The 17,076-nt window shown below is 35.0% G+C and overlaps 1 protein-coding gene across 6 annotated transcripts in view; it reads left to right on the top strand.

Annotated features, from left to right (window-relative positions):
- Window positions 1–3,934, top strand: part of LOC111450288 (histone-lysine N-methyltransferase ATXR7) — a 17,366-nt gene extending 13,432 nt beyond the window's left edge. For 4 of the 6 annotated variants that reach the window (XM_023090329.1, XM_023090330.1, XM_023090328.1 and 1 more), the window contains 2 exons: window positions 714–885; window positions 1,547–3,934. The gene's annotated coding sequence lies outside the window, so the exon portion shown is untranslated. The remainder of the gene's footprint in view (window positions 1–713; window positions 886–1,546) is intronic. The other 2 variants (XM_023090327.1, XM_023090326.1) reach the window with 2 other exon arrangements.
- The last annotated feature ends 13,142 nt before the right edge of the window (window positions 3,935–17,076 follow it).

Genomic DNA, 17,076 nt, shown 5'->3' with positions numbered 1-17,076 from the left:
TTTTTTTTTTTTTTTTTTTTTGTTTCTTTATGTGATTCCCTTGTGAAGGCTGGAATCGCCAAAATGATCAAATTTGTTTTTACTACCGTGTTCCTTCATGGGGATATCAATGACATTGACTGTATTTAGATACATTGAACTTCCATGTTGCTGGGTCATAGTGTTGAGTCTAATGCAAGAATCGGAGATAGAAAAATCCTTTTTATTCATAGACACCTTTTATCTCTGTTTTGTTTAGAAAAAAGAGAAGGATAAAAGGAACGAGTGAGAGAAAGAAGATGAAAAAGTAGGGCACAACAATTAAATTAAAAAAAGAGAGAGAGATTTGAAAATCAAAGAGCAATGCAGAGAGAGAAATCTGAGAAAGAAAAATCAGTTATATGTCAAAACCTTCAGTTCATGTTCTTGAAGATATCAGCGTTGGTTATGGAGGATGCAAAGTTTGTATATTTGGAGGAGCATCATCTCCTGGTCATGCCTTCACTAAGTTATTTTTTTTTTCTGGATGAGAAACAGAATTTATGTCGTTTTTGTTTGAAATATCTTATCTGCCTCAGCTCATGCCGCTTTTCCCATGCCTCTCCATCTTCTGATCGAATATTTGTAGTATCATTTGTGCATTGTTTTAATCTAGTGTGATATTGTTTTTTACTTGTATATTTGGTTCAGTTCTTCAGTCACGAATCAGCTATAAGTTTCTTATTCTTATGTAGTGGACATGAAGTCTTGTCAAAATTATGTGGATGAAGAAGCGTGATAAAACTTGGTCCTTTCTGAGGTCTAAATTATCTACCTTTGCCATGCGATGAAGGGTTGCATGTTGCAGCTGCATGCTTTTCAGCGCACTCTGTCATGCTCCAAATCTCCGAACTAAAGTTGGTTGAGGTAATTTTTTTTTATTTATTGGTACCGATGCCTCGTACTCAAGCAATGGTTTTAAATATGAACGATGGATACAGGCATGGTTTCTTAGCAAGTCGTTATGGGGGATATTGGTACTGACTTAAACATCCTGATTGTAGACAACCACCCAATAAAATAAATTGAGTGAAAATATTGAGCTTCTTTATGAACGTGTTTTATATCTTTCAATTGACAAGTCAGTAAAACACTTGGAGGGAGAGGATAGGAGTGTTATTTCTAGCTGGCCTGTCCATGAGGTGGTTGGTCTTGCGATCATTGAAAACTATTTTATCCTCTTGTAAATTTCAAATTTTCATCTTTTTATAATTAAATCACCGTGGTAGAAGTATTTGTATCTTTATAAAACTTGTTTGGATATTTTATGTCTCATCCTATTCTGTCACAAAATTGTTGGAGTCCAAGTAGAATCCGGTCTTCATTTTTCTTACATGGCAAATTGTTAGTATTTGCTATTGGCACATTGTTGGAGCAGTTATATCTCGAATGAAATGTACATGAAAATTCATGCTTTCTTGTGAATATTGCTGAATATTGCTTGATGGCGCTGGGTAATATTGTGAAGAGTGAGACATTGTTGGTTTCATGAATTGTGAGTATTAATGAAATCTCTTTGTGTTTTCAGGCTATTGATTATGATTGTTGGTAGAGGCCGGATGACTGTTACACGGCAGACAATTTTGCCATTCCAGTGATGAATTTCTGACCTTGTTCATTCTTATAGATATCTCTATATTGCAGATGAGTCTCTCCTCTTAGATACTGTAAAGTCAATTTTTGTTTTGCTTACACGATCCTTGGATATTGATTTTTTGTACAAACATGTTTGATTTGTTATTCAATAAAAGATAAAATGAGTATGCTGACCAACCTTGGGAGTGATACCATCGTAAAAGTCAGAGGAAGTTGATATTTACGAAAAATAATTGCCAAGGTTCATCCACCCCTCCACAAAAAAAGGAGGATAAATTCCGAGCATCTGATTTTACATTGACCACTGGTTCCATAATCGCAATATACACATTTTTGAACATTCAGAACATGCATATTGTGAGAGGACAACGTTTTGATTTTTTTTTGGCGTCTTCATTATTGTTCTTCTATCGAGACTAGTTTGAAGCTCCTTGTTGGGTTTTCCACAGAAGTTTGTTTCAAGTAAAAGAACATAAGTACTTGTCAATCTTCATGGAAAAACAGTTCTTCAGGAGTATAAAGCCTAGAACTTGTGTTATTGAGACGATTGTGCTCTTTTTGGCAAACTTTCAGATACTTGTGGACGCATGTGGTGAAGCTTTGCTTCCAAACAATTATTTTTATCACTAGCAATCTTAGACACACTCGAAAGAGTTGAAATTCATTAGTTTTATTTACCATGTCGGATATTAGTTTGAGAAGCATTAAGTTGCAGCTATATTTTTAGTGGATTCTTCTTTTTATGGTTTCTTACCATCGCAGGAATTGATACCCAAAGTGGAACCTTCGCTGCTGAGAGAGCTGGGGTTGGCTTTTGGCTCTCTGGTATGACTTCTCTTCCCTTCAAACCCCAACCCATTCATTTCTTTGGTCTCGGTCTGGTCCTTTTTCAAACATTTCATCTGTTGGGCGTTGTATCAATAATCCATCCATACCTTAATTAATTGGCATTATCATGGTCAATTTTCTTATTAATTTATGGGAACATCAATCAAAAAATTCTTGATTTATGGTAACATTGTGGCAAGGGAAATTTGCTTGGATACGACCAAAATTTCCGTCAATATTTTAAAAAACGGAAGGGTTAGGCATAAATATATGAGAGCAATATATTTTTCCAAAAATAATGATGAAATATGAATATTAGAATCTAACCTTACAATTGTTGGAACTAAATGTGTATATTAGAAATGTTAACCATACAAACAATGACCTGCAAGTTATTTTCAGCATTGCCCCTTTTTTGTAATTATATATATCTTCACAACGACATTTCCATTATTTGGGAATTCTATATTTACGGATATTTAACTATCTAATCACGGTATAGCCGCCAATGTATTTGGGAGTCCGGTGATGATGAGTCTGATGTGACTTGTCAATAGATTCTAGTCAAGACACAAAAATGTTCAGAATTGTGCTATCATGAAGCATAGTAATGGACCGACGGCCATGCAGCAATGACTTGTGGACTTGTGCAATTCTGTCTACCACGATTGTCATTCACATCTCTTACCTTATTAAATTTTTAAGCATTGCAAAAGCCTGGAAACTTCAGTTACAAATGATTGCCATGGGAACTATAAACATCTGTCCCCCTCCCAATTAAATTGGAGATTATGACGTCAATTTGGTGTAAGGTGGGTTAGAAATTTGGGAAAGAATTTCATTTTCTAAGTTATATCCAAATTCTAAGCTTTGGTGAAGTCTTCATGGAACTAAAGTACATCATTTATATCTCAACGTTCTTTTCAAGTGACATTCAAGGAACCAAAATTTTAAAATCCACTAAAAACAGGGTTTTGTTGCTCTCTTGTATCCACTTTCTTTTGTCTTGTTGGTTTGGATTTATTACACTATGTACTGTCGCTTGTGGCCTGAAATTTTGTAGAGTTAGGAAGTTAGATTATGTAGTTTATTTTCATGTTGTAAGCTAAAGAAATGGCACTCGTTTTAAAAACAAAAACCTCGATAGAACTTCTAGGCCTCCACATGGAACTCAGATCTCAAGAAATGTAAACTTGTGGTTTAGGACAGAAGCCCAAATGGTTACTCAGGCCTTGGTTTGTTGGCACCTCTCCTTTGCTTGGTCCGAGAAATTTTTTTTATTTTGGTGATTACTTTCTACTTTTCGTACAGGCTTTGCGAATTGGCTCTGTGGCTGTGGCTGTGGCTGTGGCTGTGGCCTAGGTTTGTGTACCTTAAGGTTGTCTCATTTCTATATCTAGTATATATGTGCTTATGTTCTTTATGAACCCTTGTGCTTTATATTGTTAGGAGGTGTTTTGAATACAAACTCTTTACTTGCATTGAGATCAAGAAAAAAAAAAAGAATGTAGCATTTTATGTTAAGATATTTATAATTAATATAAGTAGCATTTTCCTAGATGCATTACATTTTTTTTTTTTATAAAAGAAGTGTTCAATATATATGAAATTGTGATATAGTATGTGAAACTTGGCTGATTTAGTAGTTAAGTTGTATTTGAACCTTTTGGTTATAAATACTCTATATTGACGTGATTGGGTGCTCTTACACAAAATTAGGAGTGTGATGAATGACTTATAAATACTCTATATTGATGTGATTGGATGCTCTTGCACAAAATTAGGAGTTGCAACACGACTATCTTTGGTATAAAGGACTTCGTTGATTATGTTTTATGTGATTCTATTTTAAAGAATTGGTTTATGTTTTATGTGACTCTATTTTGTTGATGATAACAAAAAAATAAAATAATATATATATATATATATATATATATATATATATATATATATATATATATATGTTATAGGTCATTGTGATACTATGATTTATTTTGTTTGCTTTTCTCAAGTGTTATTAAGGTAGTGAGACTTTAATGGTCATTGGCATTTGTACTATGAAATTTCACTTGAAAAAAAAAAGTTTGGATTCGATCCTATTTTTAATGTACAAGAGTACTTGATCTATTATTTATAGATAAATTTGGATTTGCGATTTCAAATTAGATTGGTCATGAGATCCATTTTTATGTATAAAGCATTAATCATCAATAAATTTTAAAAAATTATTGGATTCTAGAAGATAAATCTATTTCGATTAGAGTCTAAAAGAGATCCATAACGTTCTTGTCCAATCAAGAAAGGAAATAATGTTACCCAATGTTAGAAATAGAGGTGGACAAATAACATGCCTTCATGAAGTTACCAAACAAAAATTATATGTAGTATTTTTAAACTTATATTCAAATTTAGGTTGTAATATTGAAATTTAAGTCTTTTGAAGTTACGGTTGAACATTTTAATTATATTTTTCTATATAGACAGCCAAGAATTTCTTGTAGCGGGTATATAGCGAATCTGCATTCTTGGATAGACATCCAAATGAAAGACCGACATTGTTTAAAAGAATTTATTCTATTCGGATCAATGTGGAAAAAGAGAGAAAACAATTTATTCTATTCGGTTCAATGTAAAAAAAAAAAGAGAGAAAAACGAAAAAAATTCTAACAGTGATTAGGTGGAGGTTGCAACTTTTGAGCTTTTGGTCGAGATATTATTTGTTGATTGAACTATGCTCAAATTGATTTTATTAATCCGATTACTTTCCTACCTTCTTGATTTATATTAGATTCCTTTCGAGCATCTCAATCTCAACCTTTTAAGATGTGGTTAGTTGGACATTCCATAGGAGCAATGGGAACATATGCCTCCTTGTGATTCTTCTTCTTGGTTTTCGAGGAATCATGTACGAAAAAATAAGGCTAATTGTGATTTAAATGATTATGAAACACGGATTAATAAATATGTAAAATGAATGTGATTTACCATCTCAACCGGTAAAACAATTCAACAAAGTTCATCTAACAACATGATCTATAATTTAGATAAGGGTAGTCTAGAACTTAGGAGTCATGCATACCAATGTACTTCACCTTATATCTTTGTTGTTACGATTTTCTTTTACGAGAATCACAAAAATTAAACTTATTTTAAAGTTGAAACATATGTTGAGTGAGAACTCAAACTTTCGTTCTCTTGATATACGTGTCCGCAAGTTGAGCTGCGCTAATAAGTTAACTTTGTATTTCAGAGAAAGAAATATAGTTGGTTTATAAATTTTCTATTTCTATGCTTCTAATTTGATGTATTAATATAAGGGCGACTATATTTTTAAGTTTACGTCATTCTTGATCACTAGAGTAAATATTTTTTTGTTAGCATCATGTATAACTGTTTAGTAAAGTTTTGAATTTTCTCCGTTTGTAATAATTTTGTTTCTCAATCTAACAACTTTCTCGATTTATTAAATTCAGATATTTAGAACTTCGAAATTATATTATGTACTAAAGATTTGTACATTGGGTTAAGGTGAATATTGTTTCTTTGGCCACCCTTTATCAACACTTGAATAAAAATCACAATATATCAATTTAAAGATTACTCGTGGCATCCAAACTTACCCAGCCTATACAAGGGGCTTGGAGATTGAGAGTTTTCTGGGGGAGATACAATAGAATAAGGTTGGATTTAAAAAGGAAAATAGGACTAGATGAAACTAGTTCGTTAAGAATTTTGTTGATCTCATTAGACCTAAACTAATATAGACACAGAAAGGGACAAATAGCGCTTCGAAAAAGTGAGAGTTTTTTATGATGACTTGGGAGATAAAAGAAGCAGCTTTACCGAAGTTCAGGAGAGAAACAACTTTACCTCGTTCAAGAACTTAGTAATTAGTCGACATCTTCCCTTAAAAATGTGTCATTTTTTCTTCAAAGGGCAATCTCTTGGCCCTACCAAGCTAAGTGGATTAGAGTTACACATGGAGCATCCCATTAATATAGGACACCAAAAGAAGTATCTTTTCATATGTTTATCTCTTAAGAGTCCAAAAAGTCATATCAATGTCTTAAGGACATCTTATGTGCACTTGTTTGTGGTGGGGAAGAAATCTTTGTCCTCATTAATTTCTCTCTGACTTCAGTTGCTTCTAAACGTTTCTTTCATCTATAAAACTTTAATCTTCCTCATACTCGTTGATGTTAGAATTGCACAACAACGCACACACTTGATCTAGATGAACACAAAGAATAGGATATAAAAAAATGTAAGGAGAATATTGGTTAAAGGTTTTGTATTAATGACTTCATATATGTAGTGTAAGAGAGAATACAGAGAATACACTTTGAATATATATATATACTATACATTTTTACTATACATGACTATTTACTATTATGACAATTTACTCTATCATCTACTAAATATAGCTTTTAGCTTTGCTCTGTATAACCCACTGGTGATTGAGCTATAAATAGGCAGCCGGCTCCATAACCTAACAGTTAAATCATCTTTAGTTTTTTAACTCTAAGATGTGTTGAAGCTAATAATAGAGTTTGAATGAGTTTGAATGAGTTGAATGAGTTACTGCCGAAGAGAAGGAGGAGGTGGATTCAATTTCGTCCACACAAATCTCAACCAACTCCAGAAATCCCCCTATAAAAGGACCTCCCTCCCGTCATTCAAATCACTCCTCCTCTCAATCTCACTTCAGTTTTCTGTTGTCACCAACAACTGGTATCAGAGCAATCTTGCAGCAGCAAAAAAATGGCAGCAGAAAGACAAGTTGAGAGCTACGTTCAGCCCGCCATCCCGAGGTTCGATGGTCACTATGATCATTGGGCGATGTTGATGGAAAATTTTCTCAGATCAAAGGAGTTCTTTGATATGGTGGAGACGGGTTATGAAGAGCCAAATGAAGGCGAGGTACTCTCAGCTGGTCAACAGCAACTGTTGGCAGCATCGAAGCTGAAGGACCTGAAGGTCAAGAACTATTTATTTCAGTCCATTGACAGGACTATCTTGGAAACAATGCTTCAGAAGAAGACATCCAAGGAAATTTGGGATTCTATGAGGAGGAAGTATCAAGGCTCAACGAGAGTAAAACGTGCTCAACTACAAGCCGTCAGAAGAGACTTTGAAATTCTCCAAATGCAAAAGGGAGAAATGGTGAATGATTATATTGGCAAGGTTATAAGTCTTGCAAGTAAAATGAGGATGCATGGTGGTTCAATCACGGAGGTTGCGGTCGTAGAAAAGATTTTGCGATCACTAACTTCAAAGTTCGATTACATTGTATGTTCTATCGAAGAAGCAAACAATGTCGAAGAGATGCAAATAGATGAACTCCAAAGCTCCCTGTTAGTACATGAGCAGAGGCTCAATCGTACAAGTGCAATAGAGGAGATGACAGCCTTAAAAATATCCACACCAGGTGAATCTTCAAGCCCTAGAGGTAGAGGGCAAAGAAGAGGCAGAGGTCGTGGGAGAGGCAGTCGAGAAAGAAGTGGAGATGTTGGCAGGTCAGTAGACCTAGCCAGAAATGATTATGAAAACAAAGGCAAGAGACACTTTGACAAGTCCAAGGTGGAATGCTACAGATGTGGACGCCTTGGACATTACAAAAATGAATGCTATACCAGGCTTCAAAAGGAGAAAAGAGATCAATCCAATTTTGTGGAGAGAAGAGAAGAAGAAACATTATTAATGTCATTCCATGCTATGAAGGTTGCAGATCAAGGTGTATGGGTCGTAGACTCTGGATGCAGCAATCATATGACAGGTTGTAAGGAATTCTTCTCAACTCTAGATGAAAATTTTCATACTACGGTTTCTCTTGGCAACAATTCAACTCTCCAAGTGATGGGGAAAGGAACCGTAGATATCAAGACTAGAAATGGCTTTGTAGAGTCTATTTCTAATGTATTCTACATCCCTGATCTGAAAGCCAACTTACTTAGTATCGGTCAGTTACAAGAAAAGGGGTGTGTGATCACATTCCAAAATGATGAATGTGAAATTTATGACTCCAAAAGAGGATCGATTGCTAAGATGAAGATGACCACCAACCGTCTATATCCGTTGACGTTAAATATCGTTGCCAAAAGTTTGATGGTGAAGAAAGAAGATACCACCTGGCTTTGGCATTTTAGGTATGGTCATCTACATTTCAAAGGATTAAAGACGTTGTCCTCAAAGAAGATGGTAACTGGGTTGCCAGATATTACTCCACCAACGGAAATTTGCGAGAGCTGTGTAGTAGCAAAACATGAAAGAAACTCTTTTCCATCTGGAAAATCAAGAAGAGCTCAAGCAATTTTGGAGTTGATTCATTCGGACATATGTGGTACCATCTCTCCAGCATCAAATGGTAACAAGAAATATTTCATGACCCTCATCGATGATTTTAGTCGAAANATGAGTTACTGCCGAAGAGAAGGAGGAGGTGGATTCAATTTCGTCCACACAAATCTCAACCAACTCCAGAAATCCCCCTATAAAAGGACCTCCCTCCCGTCATTCAAATCACTCCTCCTCTCAATCTCACTTCAGTTTTCTGTTGTCACCAACAACTGGTATCAGAGCAATCTTGCAGCAGCAAAAAAATGGCAGCAGAAAGACAAGTTGAGAGCTACGTTCAGCCCGCCATCCCGAGGTTCGATGGTCACTATGATCATTGGGCGATGNGGAAGAAGAGTCAAGGCTTTAAGAACTGACAGAGGTGGAGAATTCTGCTCGAACGAGTTTATTCAATTTTGTGAAGAGAAGGGCATACGGAGGCAGTTAACAACAGCATATACACCACAACAAAATGGGGTGGCCGAAAGGAAAAACAGGACCATTCTCAACATGGTTCGAAGTTTACTAAATAAAGGAGAAGTCCCGAAGGAATTCTGGCCAGAAGCTGTCGTGTGGTCCGTTCACATTCTCAACCGGAGTCCTACCTTTTCTGTTAGAGATATGACTCCACAAGAAGCATGGAGCGGAAGAAAACCTGCAGTAGACCACTTTAGAATCTTTGGGTGCATAGCATATGCACACGTTCCTGATGAGAAAAGGAAGAAACTTGAAGACAAGAGTTTGAAGTGTGTGTTCCTTGGAGTAAGCGAGACCTCTAAGGCGTACAAGCTCTATGATTCTTTGACAAAGAAGGTGGTGGTAAGTCGTGATGTAGTCTTTGATGAAAAAAAGACTTGGACATGGGAAGAAAAGATCACTGTGAATCAGCAGATTCCTNATTGTATGTTCTATCGAAGAAGCAAACAATGTCGAAGAGATGCAAATAGATGAACTCCAAAGCTCCCTGTTAGTACATGAGCAGAGGCTCAATCGTACAAGTGCAATAGAGGAGATGACAACCTTAAAAATATCCACACCAGGTGAATCTTCAAGCCCTAGAGGTAGAGGGCAAAGAAGAGGCAGAGGTCGTGGGAGAGGCAGTCGAGAAAGAAGTGGAGATGTTGGCAGGTCAGTAGACCTAGCCAGAAATGATTATGAAAACAAAGGCAAGAGACACTTTGACAAGTCCAAGGTGGAATGCTACAGATGTGGACGCCTTGGACATTACAAAAATGAATGCTATACCAGGCTTCAAAAGGNCACGTCAAGACACTATCAGGCTCATAATTTCTATTGCAGCACAGAAATCTTGGCCTATATATCAACTTGATGTGAAATCGGCCTTCTTACATGGAGAGCTTCAAGAAGAAGTATATGTGGAGCAACCAGAAGGTTCTGTTCAAAAAGGCAAAGAGGAACAAGTATACAAGTTGAAGAAAGCTTTGTACGGTTTGAAGCAAGCTCCGAGGGCATGGTACAGTCGCATTGATTCTCATTTTGAAAAGATGGGATTCACTAAATGCCCGTATGAACATACGTTGTATGTGAAAACTGAAAAGGGAGGTAACATTATCATTATTTGCTTATACGTTGATGATTTAATATTTACTGGCAATAATGAAGAAATGTTTGAATTTTTTAAGAAGAGCATGATGAAGGAATTTGAAATGACGGATCTTGGCTTGATGAGATATTTTCTTGGAGTAGAAGTTACTCAAACTCCCGCAGGTAACTTTATCTGTCAGAAGAAGTATGCTCAAGAATTACTTGAAAGGTTTAAATTGGATGAGCGCACCTTTGGAACTCCATCAGAATTGGGTTTAAAGTTGCACAAGGATATTGACGGGCGAGAGGTTGATAATAGGTACTTCAAACAAATTGTGGGAAGTTTGATGTACCTAACTTCAACAAGACCAGACATCATGTATGCGGTTAGTATGATAAGTCGTTACATGGAGCATCCAACGGAAAAACATCTCAATGCAGCAAGAAGGATACTTCGTTATGTGAGAGGAACCTTTGATTTGGGGGTATTCTACAAGAAAGGAGATGATCCGAAGATGGTTGGCTATACAGATAGTGACTATGCAGGTGATATAGACGATCGTAAAAGTACTTCAGGAAGTATTTTCATGATGAGTTCAGGAGCTATTTGCTGGTCTTCAAAGAAGCAACCTATTGTAACACTCTCAACTACAGAAGCAGAATTTGTGGCAGCAGCAGCATGCTCGTGCCAATCAATTTGGTTAAGAAAAATGCTTGAAATTCTTAATCAGAAGCAACCAGGTATGACGGTTATATATTGTGATAATATGTCAACTATTAAGTTGTCTAAAAATCCTGTGTTGCATGGAAGGAGCAAGCACATCGATGTTCGATTTCATTTCTTGCGTGATTTGTGTAAAGAAGGCATTATTGAACTCAACTTTTGCCGAAGTGATGAACAAATCGCAGATCTATTCACAAAGCCCTTGAAACAACCATTGTTCGAGAAGCTTAGAAGAAAAATGGGAATGTGCAGAATCCAAGATGTATATCAAGATGACGAAGTGAAGTCCTAAACTGATTTCCGCAGAATTCAGTTTAAGGGAGGGTGTTGAAGCTAATAATAGAGTTTGAATGAGTTTGAATGAGTTGAATGAGTTACTGCCGAAGAGAAGGAGGAGGTGGATTCAATTTCGTCCACACAAATCTCAACCCAACTCCAGGAATCCCCCTATAAAAGGACCTCCCTCCCGTCATTCAAATCACTCCTCCTCTCAATCTCACTTCAGTTTTCTGTTGTCACCAACAAGATGATGGGTTAGGAAAATTTGAACTTTTTTTTCAATATTTTTTCATTGAACTTTTAACTCTAAGATCATCTTTTTTTTTCATTTCCATTTCCATTATGTTCGGGTTTTGTTTAGAAAGAGAAATGTGTAAGGTATAAAATGGATGTTTTTGCTAGATTTCTCATACGTTTCATTTAACTGTTATCAATATCTTCAAAACCTTTGACCCAATTGTTCTTTGTTTACTATCATTGGTTGGTTATCAATATCTTCATCGCCTATTTCACCTCAACTGTGACCAATTTAAAGTTCTTGATTGTTTATTTTGAGGTTATCTCAACTATTCTCATTGTGGCTACTAGCCAAACCATGACAAGATTTTGGGTTATTTTGTTCATCATTTTTCGATCGGTTACCTTTCTTCTCATCTCTAACTTACCATTGTTGTCATCGAAAAATACATGTCTAGGAGGAAGGAGAAAGCATTGTGAACTGTACGTCCTACTAAGAGTTTCGATCTGATCTAATTATGTTGGACTTGGTTTAGTTTTCTCTAGCTTTAGGATTATTTTGATCTACATATTTCAGAGCATGTCCAAAGTTTTCGTGAAATATAAAGAAAAAGAACACGTTATTTCTACATCCTAAGCTTCTTTAAGATAAGTAACTTATGAGAGAAATTTAGTTAAGCGTGATATGAACTGTTATAGTAAGTTACATCCTGATTTATATAAATGATCGAGAATGAAATGTTATAGTATGCTATATGAGATTATTATGTAAGCGGTAAGTAAAAATATGCTTAAATGATTGTTTATATAATTTGTCACTCCGTGCATATTCATGTTAATTTATAACGCGGAATATTAAAAGGACACCAACTAATTTTTAGAAGTGATATTTCTAGATTGACAGGGTCCACATTGTATCTCCGTAGCTAGCATTATCAGACTACTATGTGCAGCCTATTAGAGGGTTGCCAATTAAACTCTAGTAGTAAACTATCTCGATTGACAGAGTCCAGCACGGGGTCGCTCTCCTCATTTTAGGTTATCAGGTTACTTTGTGGAGAATATTAAAGTGTCATTAACGATTCTTCCATAGTAAATTGTTGGTTCACATTTTATCTCAATAATTCGTTGAGCTATGAGGTCACACCCCATATGTTCGGTATGATTCTCATGTGGTAACATGGTGTTAACCCATTACATGCCTAGATTGATTTAGGCTAAGACCGATACCGGTCTAGATTGATTAGGCCAAATAAAAATCCATAAAATTATGCTCACACTCACTTAATAATTAAATAAACTCATTAATCAATCAATTTTCATTCATCCCTCTATAATAAGCGTAGAGCTGCACTTTTATACGTGTATAAAATAAGTTGGGTACATTGATATAATAATTATAAACAAGTTGATTTTTCACAAGTTGTTCGTAATTACACTTGGGTCAAAAGTCTATTTAAGTTTGTAATTACATCTTTCACTCTAAGTACCATTAATTCTCTAATTAACAATTTGTTTGTGATCTAATCATAAACCAAGTCTTTCTCGGGTCAGTGAGAGGGTGATGGCACTTAAAGAAACTAGTCTCTTGTGGGAATGAGTGAATTTCGTCTCGTGAAATTATGTTCTCAGCTCCCTATTTGGTCAAGTCTTAAAATGGTAGGCATATTGAATCGGCTACAAAAACTATTCTCACTCATGCAAATCAAAGAACAAACCTTCATATGTAGAAGTTAATAACTCACTCAATATTAAGATCCAGTCACGTATAATTATTAAATAATTTTATTTATACGTGAGTGGTAAGTCTTTGGTTTAAATATCCTATTTATGACATTTGTACGGGAATTTGAAATTGTTTAATTAGATGGGAAAAAATTACAAACCGTGTTCGGGGTTGAGTAGGGTTGAAATATTTTTAGATCAAATTCAATGGTTCGGTTTTTTTTTTTTTCAATCCAAACAACCTTATTAAATAATAAACCCGACCCTGGATTGGTTCAAGTTATTCCGATCATGTGTTCAACTTTTTTAATGAAGTAAAATGTTAGTTTTTAAAATATATATTTATTTATTTTTAAATATTTAGTTAAAACTTTTTTAAATATTTAGTTGCAGAGAACCGTGTAAACTAATCTATTTGAACGTGACTCAACTAAAATTAGTTCGTAATCTAATTCAAATTGTATGGGTTTTGAGTTGAGATGATCGGATTTTTGGGTATTAGATTTTTTCGAATACCACTAAATTAATTATATAATAATTGAAATAAAATGACACTAATTATTAAATAATTGAAACATAATGATATTAATTATAAAATAATTCAAATAAATAATAGTAAATGAGGGAATTAAATGAGAGTTTTGCATCACAAAAATATGGTATAAAATATACAATAATAATATATTTAATTTGTTATTGATTATTATTATTATCATTTAGAGTCACGAGACCTAGCCTTTCTAAGCTAGAGATAATGATCGGGTTCACCACGATTTAGATAATCTAGCTATCCGTTGTATTATTTTTACATATATAGTGTAACGGCTCAAGCTCACCGCTAGCAGATATTGTCTTCTTTAGGCTTTCCCTTTTGGCTTCCCTTGAAGCGGTCTACTACACCCTTATAAATGGTGTTTCGTTTTCCTCCTTCACTAATATGGGGATATCACAATCCACCCCTTTAGGGCCCAACGTCCTCGCTGACACTTGTTCCTTTCTCCCATCAATGTGGGACCCCCACCAAATCCACCTCCTTTAGGGTCTAATGTCCTTACTGGCACACCGCCTCGTTCTACCCCCCTTCAGGGATCAGCCTCCTCGCTGGCACTCGCCCGATGTCTAGCTCTGATACCATTTGTAATGGCCTAGGCCTACCGCTAGCAGATATTGTTCTCTTTGGGCTTTCCCTTTCGAGCTTCCCCTCAAGGCTTTAAAATGCGTCTGGTAGGGAAAAGTTTTTACACCCTTGTAAAGAGTGTTTCGTTCTCCTCCCCAACCAATGTGGGATATCACATATAGACTCTATCACACGAGACATATCAATACAAAAGATTAGTTACCAACTCTCTAACAATCCCCATAAAGTCATAATCACGTTAGAGGGACTCCTATGCTCAATATTTGCACAAACCATTAACCTTCGATACATGTTCATTGCTAGAGGATAGTTGAAGATCCTTTGAACCGTCTCCACATAATAACCTGATTACACTACGTTTCACATGTATTCAGTGGACCTCTATCATCCAATCTGTTTAATATAAACGTAGACCATGTTTACTGTGAAAACTCACTATTAAAGGTTAACAAACGACCTTTAATAGCCCCGACAATCTATAATCATAATGGGAGTGACCCATCTGCCTCAACTAGCTACCGTGATGTTATGTGGACCCTTCTCACTGAAGATAATTTTCTTATTATAGATTAGTTGAATAATTCCAACGACTCCCACGTAATAACCTAATAACACAGCTTATAAACATGTGTCATAGCTGTAAATTACATATCCAAACAACCTATCATACTTCCAATTTCGTAAATTCACATGGCAACGAATGAAACTCAAGCATTTTCTCGTGCTCTTAATCACTAACATGCTTCAGTAAGGCGAACTCAATCAATTCAATCACATTTCACGGATACGCTTAATAATTAGCTAAATTAAATTCATCTTGCAAGTCAAAGTTTTAAATGAAGTTCCAAACAACTACTTGTTGTGATTATGTCGTAAAACTCGTCATTAATTATTTCATTTTTAATAATAATTTTGATTATTTTATTTACAATTTAATATTATTATGTTGTATGAAAAATCCAATATTACTAATGTAATCTTTAACCGTATGTGGTTGACATATATGAGTATCAGGTTCAAGTAATAATGTCGTGTTGCAATGAGTAGTCCTCCAAGACACTCTCACACAGACAACAATATAGTATACAGTAGCGATGTAGCGTTGCAATAGTGAAACAAAAAGTGAAGATGGAACTTGAAATCAACCCTTTGAGAACTTGTAACAGCCCCATGCCCGCTGGCTAGCACATATTTGTTCTCTTTGGGCTTTCCCTTTCAGACTTCCACTCCTTCCCGAGCTTCCCCTCAAGATTTTAAAATGCATCTACTAGGGAGAGGTTAGGTTTTGTCATTTATAAAGAATGTTTCGTTCCCCTCTCCAATCGTAGGATCTCACAATCCACCCCCTCCCTTTTGGAGCCCAGCGTTCTCGATAGCACTCGTTTCCCTCTTCAATTGATGTGGGATTCCATAATCCACCCCTTTCGGGGCTCAGTGTCCTCACTGGCACACCGCCCAGTATTTGGCTCTGATACTATTTGTAACAGCTCAAGTCCACCACTAGAAAATATTATCCTTTTTGGGTTTTCCGTTTCGAGCTTCCCCACACATTTTTAGAGAAGTTTTCACACATTTGTAACGAATATTTTGTTCTTCTCTTCAACTGATTTGAGATCTCACAATCCACTCCCTTCGGGACTCAACATTCTCACAGACACTTCTTTCCCTCTCCAATCGATGCAGAATCTCACAAGACCTCCACTATACGTGCTACATGAACAAAATCAAAAAGCGACATACCCGAGACAAATCAATCAACACAAATGCAAAAGCTAACGAAACTAAAAAGAAATATCTTCTTGAACCAAACTTATAATTTAAGTAAAAAAAAATTTAAAAGAGAATCTTAATCCTTGAACCATGAAATATTCGTTGCACCCATTTTTGCAGCCTAACCACTGGACCATTGTGCTCGACTAAAAACGATCCAGTCCAACTACCAGACAACTATTTTTCTGTAAATAAATAAAATTTCAACAAATATTAAAATTACACAAAAAGACAAAAAGGGCAATTTAGTCATTATCCAAGGGCTAATAAAATAGGTAGAGGATCCAAAGAACCATACAAATTTTCTTAAATTTTTTTCTTTTTGCATAATAATTTTGTCTCCAAATTTCACCCAAAACTTATTTATTATTATTACTTTTCTGTTCATTTATTTATTTAATAAATTATTCAACAAATACGTCATCCCATATGTTTTTGTTAATTTATTAATTAGATATTACATTAATTTTTTAAAATATATAATTTAATAATTCACATTTAAAACTATATAATATAACTGCGACGGACAATAGAGTCAACAACAACGTAACATCATTAAAGATTAGGAGAATAAAATCTCCAAAAATTCAAAATTATTCAATGAGCTGTCACAACGTTGCTGTCTCTTAATAATTATTTAAAGTTGTTTTGAAATATATTTTTCTCGACCCTGAATTAATTTATTTTAATAATATAAATTTGAAACATTTTTTATACTAATTTTCGACCGAATATTTATTTTTTTTACTATTAAAAAGTAAAATAAATATTAAAAATGAAAAATGAACATTTATTATTTTTTTCTAGAAAAATCAAAATAGCTGTAAACCTACTTTTTAAAAGGTTAACTTTTGAGCTAAAAAAAAAAAAAAAAAAAAAA

Source organism: Cucurbita moschata, unplaced genomic scaffold, assembly GCF_002738365.1.
Source record: "Cucurbita moschata cultivar Rifu unplaced genomic scaffold, Cmos_1.0 Cmo_Scf00012, whole genome shotgun sequence".
Classification (NCBI taxonomy): domain Eukaryota; kingdom Viridiplantae; phylum Streptophyta; class Magnoliopsida; order Cucurbitales; family Cucurbitaceae; genus Cucurbita; species Cucurbita moschata.
This window is presented reverse-complemented; position numbering and strand designations above follow the sequence as displayed.